Source organism: Dermacentor andersoni, chromosome 2 (genome assembly GCF_023375885.2).
Source record: "Dermacentor andersoni chromosome 2, qqDerAnde1_hic_scaffold, whole genome shotgun sequence".
Classification (NCBI taxonomy): domain Eukaryota; kingdom Metazoa; phylum Arthropoda; class Arachnida; order Ixodida; family Ixodidae; genus Dermacentor; species Dermacentor andersoni.
Genome location: NC_092815.1, coordinates 171,052,709 through 171,061,580, shown reverse-complemented (window position 1 = coordinate 171,061,580; position 8,872 = coordinate 171,052,709). Strand labels below are relative to the sequence as shown.

Sequence of the window (8,872 nt, the reverse complement as noted above, 5' to 3'; positions counted from 1 at the left end):
GTTATCGATGTATATATCTTCCGCTGCTGCCATTCTTGTGTACTACGCGCACAGAATGAAGAACCAACTTGTACGCGAATCGATTGCGGTGCTATCAAAACTGGCGCCAAAAGTTACAACCTATCGGATGTTTAGGAAGCAGCACCTTGTGATTGGTCCCTGCGGGAAAATGTACTTCCGGTCTAGCAAACAAAATCTAGCAGAAGAAAGCCTTTCTGTACCACGCTGAAGCCTCAATATTTGTAAACGTAATTGTTTTGTTTTGAGAGCTGTTATATCATTGCAAAATCGAAAAAGAAGCACTTTCTTGCATGACATAAATCGGCCTCACTGAGAGTTGCATGTACCAAGCCATAGCCGCGTAGCCAGGCTGGCCAGGCGCGCCGACGCGAGGCAGGCCGAGAGCGTGATAACAGAGCGGTGCTGTTCCCCGAGATCACGCCGCGTTTGGACGCGTACGCGCCATGCCGCACTGTCTGCGCATGCGTGGGCGCGTGAACGCGAGCTTGCGCGCGTCCGCAAGCGTACGTGTGGTCTCGCCTTTACTTGCGTTAGAATTCTCGTTCCTAGGTGTTTATGTCGCATTGTAACTTTGTTTTGGCATGCGGAAGCAATACTTGTGCGTTCAAGGAAGCTGCACTTTAACTCACAGTGCTGCATTTGGGCTGGTAATTAGATTATCACGTTTTTTTTTTAATTCTTCTTTATATTTTAGACTGGATTGCGAGCAATTTGCTACTCTTGGAAGTGTTCCTGCAATGGAGACAGATTACTTAGTTGATTATGCAAGAAAAATAATGTGTTGCATGAACGTCATGCTTACTTGTTTCTTCCCCTGGTACAGTATAAGGATTTGCTAGTAGCCTGAAAAATTATTTCAAGCACTCGTTAACAGATCTCCAACTGAGTTTGGTGTTTCAATAACGCTGCCTTATATAGAGATGTGCTTGATGCAGCAACACTTGCAGAACTTGCGTAACGACTGAGAAACAAATACAAAACAACAAGGAATTCAAAAATAATGTTTGAACTCGTAATAATGTGTGATAAAATGTTATGCTTTATTTATTAACCCTTTCAGGGTCGATCTTTTTCGCCACATGCCACCGCCCAGGGTCGATTTTTTTTTATTGCAGATTCCAATTCTCCTGAGGGACCTATTTCGATAAAAAAATTGACTTAACTTTTCTAGGGCGACCGTAAAGTGAGAAAAAATTATTTTGCGTTTGTATATATGTACTGTTTATAAGCAAAACGTGTCGCAAACTACCGCGAATGTCATCTTATCGCCAAGTAGAGGCAATTAGTTTTCGTGACTCTCAAAAAGAAAGAAAAGGAAACGCATTCATGGCGGCATTCTTCCTATGCGCACCCCTGTGAGCACTAAACGAGTGAGAAACAGGCGGTCGCCTTTTGAGCGATTAGAAACGAGATAGCCATCAGTTTTGTGAGCGCAAGAAGCCGAAACCACCCACGGAACAAAACCCAAACCGCCGCCCGCGCCAGTGCGCAAATAGGTAGTGCATAGACGCCCCAGAGCAAACTAGCTCTAAAACAAACCATGCAATGAAAACTGAGAGATGAAGGCGCGCTAAAAAAATTCCCTGTATTTACATCTAAAGTGTATTGTAATTTATTGTTACATCAATGAAAGCAGTGTCTCAGGAATGCTATTTATGAGTTGAGATACAACATTAAATATGCTTGTTTTCCAGATTCCTTGCCAATGGTGACACTTTCATGAGCTTGTCATATAATTTTTTGACTGGACGGTCAACTGCAGCCATGATTGTGAAAGAAACTACAGGTGCAATATGGAATGTACTGCAGGCTGGTTATGTGGTTTCCGCAAACCAGCAATGAAAGGAAGAATGTGAAAGTTCGTGAATTGAAATTGATATTTACATGCTTTCTAGCCACAACTAAATAAAATTATTATCAGGCATCTATCAAGCAACATATCTGGCCAAATCAGTCTTCACAGCACTGTGGACAGGTGTTTATGATAACTTATTTCACTTGATTATGCTGATCAAGACAGCTAAATCCTGTGGTTGCACAGTATGAAACAGGAAACAAGCTCACCAGGAAAATAACAAAAAGTTTAAATGAAATGCAGTGCAATGAAATATATGACAGCTGTCGATGTCACATCTACTTCAAATTTTTCTCATTGAGGAAGCAACCTTTGGCAAAGCTCTGCAGTTTCTGATGCACATGTGGTGTGTTGCGTAATATTTTTATGTGCATGTCACTGTTTCAGATTGCTGATGAAATGGAAGAGAAGTGGAATTTTCCAAACTGCATTGGAAGTATTGATGGGAAACATGTCCACATTGAGTGCCCCAACAACTCCGGCTCTAGGAACCTCAACTACAGAAAGACATTCAGCGTGGTTATCATGGGTGCTTGCGATGCAAACTACAGGTTCACATTATTTTACTTTCTACTACATGGCAGTAAGTGCAAGTTTAATTGGGGACATGGTTAGATATGTATTCAGCTGTGCCCATGGATAATGCTAGGCACACAGTATACTTATGAACGTTAGCAGTGTGTTCAATGGGGCTGGTTGGTGCATTGCAGGTGCATTATTACATGCTTATTTCAGATTCATATATGTCGACCTGTTGCATTATGGCGGCGAAAGTGATGGTGGAATATTTTTGAGGTCACTACTGCCTACTATACTTAACGAGCGCAGATGTCGAATACCACCCCATGCAAATGTTGGTTCGGCAGGCCAGATCCCCTACCTTATGGTTGGAGATGAGGCATTCCCACTAAAGCCATCTCTCATGAGACCATATTCTCGACGTGGTAAGTTGTCTTTTCCACTTTGTAAATATAAAGCCACATTACTTTTATTGCTCAATTTTATGACCCTTGCCATAAATCAGCAATCATTCAGGGTGGCCATGACAGTCTTTCTGCTTTCCATTAATGTAGCCATTGTTGAGCGTAAAGAGAGCTAACAAGGCGTATCGATGCCAACTATGGATGAGCACTGCCATTGCAAGGTCATGAAAAGCCAAGCATAAAATGTTAGGTATTGTTGTTTGAGGGAAATATTGTAAAAAATAGACACTTTCTTTGAGATTATGGATGAGGTGTCGCCACAGTTTAAATGATTGCTGCTTTCTCTTAGATCTCCAAAGGCACCGAGCTGATGGGACAACAAACGAGGCTTATGTTATGCGAGCCACATTCAATTACCGCCTGAGTCGAGCAAGGAGGCTCATTGAAAATTCGTTCGGTATCATGGCTAGCAGATGGTGCATCCTTCGAAGACCAGAGCCTCTCAGGAGAGCACTGAGAGCATAGTGAAGTCCTGCATTGCATAATTATTTAATGAAGGACTCTCCTCTCTCGAGAACAACATATAGATAGCCCACCTGGATATGCAGACACTGAGGATTGGGAGGGAAATATAACAAAAGGAAGATGGAGGAGTGAAGAAACTGGGTTGCCATTGAAAGACATTGATAGCACTGGATTTCATTCCTCAAGGTAAACCACAAGAGTCCCGTCTGTAATATCGCGTCATGATTATGCATCCAGTTGAACCAATACTGCACAATAAGTGCACTATGTGACAACTTGTGTTACAAAACAAACTTCGCATGTGCTCTTTCTTTTGCATTCCACAATGTACAAGCTCGGCCTATTTGGCAAGCTTTTACAACCTTCATAAGTCTGACTCAATTCTGAGCCCCCCACATCTATGGCATCTCTCACAGCCATGTTCAACGGTGGAGGCGGCGGTTCGAGTCCAGCACCGTAGAAAACCTGGAATACGGGTTGCTGGACTTTACCGATGTTCCCCTCAACACTGAAGCCTGCGAAGCGGTAGCAGATGCCATCTGCGAGACCATCGAGAACGGCAGGCTCGACGACTTTGCCGCGCTGGTCGTGACGAGTGTGGTGCGCGGACTAGGCTATGACCCGGCCTTCTTGGCCTGTGTCTACAGCGGGGCCAACTTGTACAGCAAAGAGCCACCGGACTGTCTGAAACGCCTGTACGCCGCAAACACCACCTTGTTGCCTGACAAGTGGCTACCCTGTCTCACGGTGGCAGAACTATGTGAACGTGTGGTGAAACGTCACGCCATCACCAAGCCCAAGTCTGCTGAACCGTCTGACGGCCTGCTCGACGACCTGCTGTCCGATGTCTACAACGACGAGCTCGCCCTGCGCCTCTACCCCCCCCCCCCCCGCATCAAGGCAGACCTGGCCATCCGGAACCTCAGAATGGGCGACATGCTCAGCTTCATGCGCCGAGAGTCCATGCTTGAAGCGGGTGTACGAGTGCTCAAACTGTGCCGTGGGTTTGACCACGTGACAACGTGCAACTTGCTGATAGATGCCATCTGCTTTGAAGACCGCTGGTGGGGCATCCTCGAGGCCAGTGGAGCGTTTCGTGGGGACGCGGAGCACTATCGGGCCAGTTGCAAAACTTTGTCCGATCTTGTGAAGAAGACGAACAACGAACTGAGTGCCGACGACCGCGTATCCCTTTACGAGTGGGCGTCCCTGTACGGAGCCATGTGCCCACCAGTCCCAGACTGGGACCCCATTCTCGAGACCCGAGAACTGGCGTCTGGTGGCCAGACTCCCCACGGCCTGCTGGACGGCGACTGGCTCCCCCCCCCCCCCCCCGCGAGGTTGTCCGGCGGATCCGCGACCTGGTGCGGTACCCCGGGGTCAAGCGGCCTGAGGCCCGAAAATTCGAGGAGTGGCGGGCTTCCTCAGAGTGGGAGCGATCGGGCGCTGCCTCCGTGGGGCGGGTCCACTACGCCATCGAAACTGAGGGTGAGAGAAGAACGGGCTCTTTCAAGGCGCGAAAGAACTTAGTGTTGGACGTGGTGCCGTTTGAGGAGCTCGTGGACTCTGTGCGGCATCATGATACACAAGACAACAAGGCGCTTATCAAGAGCGAGTTCGGGAAAGTGAGACTCGCAGTCTCTGCTCCTCTCGAGGTCTACCTCCAGCAGGCCTACCTTTTTGCGGTGTCTGGAAGTGCTTATCTGCAGTGGCCGGGCAATACCCTTCTCTCTTCTCACAGCCATGTTGCTATGCAATGTTGCATCACATAATTTACAATGTATGAAAGCAAAATTCGACAGCAAGCTGGTAAATTTTTTGCATGCAAATTTAAGCAAGAGCTTCAAGTGGTGCTGTATAGTAAAAAACAGACCATCAGGTTCCTCTGCTTAAGGCCCTCCATGCCAAAGAAAGGGAAACATTTGGTAGCAGTGAACTGGGGACGATTACAATTGCGGCAATGGCCTTCATCCTGCAGTGGACATACAATAGGCTGATAATTAGTCTTGCCACAAATGTAAATTTGTGCTTATGTTTACAAGGAGGCTGTTACAGTGCTACGCTTCTGACATTATTTATTAGCATGTTCTTTTGTCATCTTCTAGAGCTGCAATGGACGTGCGGGACCGGCTTGCGCGGTACTTTATACAAGATGGCACGGTGCCATGGCAAGAAAGAATTGTAGCACATGCAGGCACTAAGGTAAGTAGAAGGTTAAGCAGCCAGAGGGAGAGCGGGTTGACAAACACCTCGCGTGCGATCTAAGATCGGTTCAACAGCTGACCGATGATGTTTTTCTCTCCTGCCGCCTTCCGACAAAATAACACGCCATTAAACTTACGCTCTCGTTTCCATTGTGTCGCGGAGAAACATCAGGAGCTCGAAGAAGGGCCACGAGCATTCGCTCTCTTCCTCGGCTCCCGCTCCGCTCTTCTGGGACGTCGCGTCATTGTAACAGCTACGAAATTTGTCGCGAAGCGACTTCCACCGTTTTTGTACGGCGGTGACACCGTCTGTGCAAAAGAGTAGTTCCATTTTACAAAAATTTCTCAAGCAACAGCGCAGAATTCAAGCAAGCTTACCTTGCACACCGGGCAGAACTATCACTGCCACTACCCTCCACAGGGCAGCTTTCTTCTGTCGATTTTTGTGGTCCCTGTGGCGAGAGAGCCACAAAGACGGCCGGGCCTCTACAGTGGAGATTAGGCGCTCGTTATCGATGTATATATCTTCCGCTGCTGCCATTCTTGTGTACTACGCGCACAGAATGAAGAACCAACTTGTACGCGAATCGATTGCGGTGCTATCAATACTGGCGCCAAAAGTTACAACCTATCGGATGTTTAGGAAGTAGCACCTTGTGATTGGTCCCTGCGGGAAAATGTACTTCCGGTCTAGCAAACAAAATCTAGCAGAAGAAAGCCTTTCTGTACCACGCTGAAGCCTCAATATTTGTAAACGTAATTGTTTTGTTTTGAGAGCTGTTATATCATTGCAAAATCGAAAAAGAAGCACTTTCTTGCATGACATAAATCGGCCTCACTGAGAGTTGCATGTACCAAGCCATAGCCGCGTAGCCAGGCCGGCCAGGCGCGCCGACGCGAGGCAGGCCGAGAGCGTGATAACAGAGCGGTGCTGTTCCCCGAGATCACGCCGCGTTTGGACGCGTACGCGCCATGCCGCACTGTCTGCGCATGCGTGGGCGCGTGAACGCGAGCTTGCGCGCGTCCGCAAGCGTACGTGTGGTCTCGCCTTTACTTGCGTTAGAATTCTCGTTCCTAGGTGTTTATGTCGCATTGTAACTTTGTTTTGGCATGCGGAAGCAATACTTGTGCGTTCAAGGAAGCTGCACTTTAACTCACAGTGCTGCATTTGGGCTGGTAATTAGATTATCACGTTTTTTTAAATTCTTCTTTATATTTTAGACTGGATTGCGAGCAATTTGCTACTCTTGGAAGTGTTCCTGCAATGGAGACAGATTACTTAGTTGATTATGCAAGAAAAATAATGTGTTGCATGAACGTTATGCTTACTTGTTTCTTCCCCTGGTACAGTATAAGGATTTGCTAGTAGCCTGAAAAATTATTTCAAGCACTCGTTAACAGATCTCCAACTGAGTTTGGTGTTCCAATAACGCTGCATTATATAGAGATGTGCTTGATGCAGCAACACTTGCAGAACTTGCGTAACGACTGAGAAACAAATACAAAACAACAAGGAATTCAAAAATAATGTTTGAACTCGTAATAATGTGTGATAAAATGTTATGCTTTATTTATTAACCCTTTCAGGGTCGATCTTTTTCGCCACATGCGACCGCCCAGGGTCGATTTTTTATTATTGCAGATTCCAATTCTCCTGAGGGACCTATTTCGATAAAAAAATTGACTTAACTTTTCTAGGGCGACCGTAAAGTGAGAAAAAATTATTTTGCGTTTGTATATATGTACTGTTTATAAGCAAAACGTGTCGCAAACTACCGCGAATGTCATCTTATCGCCAAGTAGAGGCAATTAGTTTTCGTGACTCTCAAAAAGAAAGAAAAGGAAACGCATTCATGGCGGCATTCTTCCTATGCGCACCCCTGTGAGCACTAAACGAGTGAGAAACAGGCGGTCGCCTTTTGAGCGATTAGAAACGAGATAGCCATCAGTTTTGTGAGCGCAAGAAGCCGAAACCACCCACGGAACAAAACCCAAACCGCCGCCCGCGCCAGTGCGCAAATAGGTAGTGCATAGACGCCCCAGAGCAAACTAGCTCTAAAACAAACCATGCAATGAAAACTGAGAGATGAAGGCACGCTAAAAAAATTCCCTGTATTTACATCTAAAGTGTATTGTAATTTATTGTTACATCAATGAAAGCAGTGTCTCAGGAATGCTATTTATGAGTTGAGATACAACATTAAATATGCTTGTTTTCCAGATTCCTTGCCAATGGTGACACTTTCATGAGCTTGTCATATAATTTTTTGACTGGACGGTCAACTGCAGTCATGATTGTGAAAGAAACTACAGGTGCAATATGGAATGTACTGCAGGCTGGTTATGTGGTTTCCGCAAACCAGCAATGAAAGGAAGAATGTGAAAGTTCGTGAATTGAAATTGATATTTACATGCTTTCTAGCCACAACTAAATAAAGTTACTATCAGGCATCTATCAAGCAACATATCTGGCCAAATCAGTCTTCACAGCACTGTGGACAGGTGTTTATGATAACTTATTTCACTTGATTATGCTGATCAAGACAGCTAAATCCTGTGGTTGCACAGTATGAAACAGGAAACAAGCTCACCAGGAAAATAACAAAAAGTTTAAATGAAATGCAGTGCAATGAAATATATGACAGCTGTCGATGTCACATCTACTTCAAATTTTTCTCATTGAGGAAGCAACCTTTGGCAAAGCTCTGCAGTTTCTGATGCACATGTGGTGTGTTGCGTAATATTTTTATGTGCATGTCACTGTTTCAGATTGCTGATGAAATGGAAGAGAAGTGGAATTTTCCAAACTGTATTGGAAGTATTGATGGGAAACATGTCCACATTGAGTGCCCCAACAACTCCGGCTCTAGGAACCTCAACTACAAAAAGACATTCAGCGTGGTTATCATGGGTGCTTGCGATGCAAACTACAGGTTCACATTATTTTACTTTCTACTACATGGCAGTAAGTGCAAGTTTAATTGGGGACATGGTTAGATATGTATTCAGCTTTGCCCATGGATAATGCTAGGCACACAGTATACTTATGAACGTTAGCAGTGTGTTCAATGGGGCTGGTTGGTGCATTGCAGGTGCATTATTACATGTTTATTTCAGATTCATATATGTCGACCTGGTGCATTATGGCGGCGAAAGTGATGGTGGAATATTTTTGAGGTCACTACTGCCTACTATACTTAACGAGCGCAGATGTCGAATACCACCCCATGCAAATGTTGGTTCGGCAGGCCTGATCCCCTACCTTATGGTTGGAGATGAGGCATTCCCACTAAAGCCATCTCTCATGAGACTAGCATATTTAACAGGGATAAGCGGGCTAGTTG

General features: G+C 45.6%; 1 long non-coding RNA gene across 1 annotated transcript; it reads left to right on the top strand.

Moving 5' to 3' along the window:
* The first annotated feature begins 2,440 nt into the window (after positions 1-2,440).
* LOC140216178 (uncharacterized) lies at positions 2,441-8,833 on the top strand. The gene is made up of 4 exons (XR_011892869.1): positions 2,441-2,820; positions 5,430-5,526; positions 8,298-8,461; positions 8,646-8,833. It is a non-coding gene; the product is annotated as an uncharacterized lncRNA (long non-coding RNA).
* Positions 8,834-8,872: the final 39 nt, after the last annotated feature.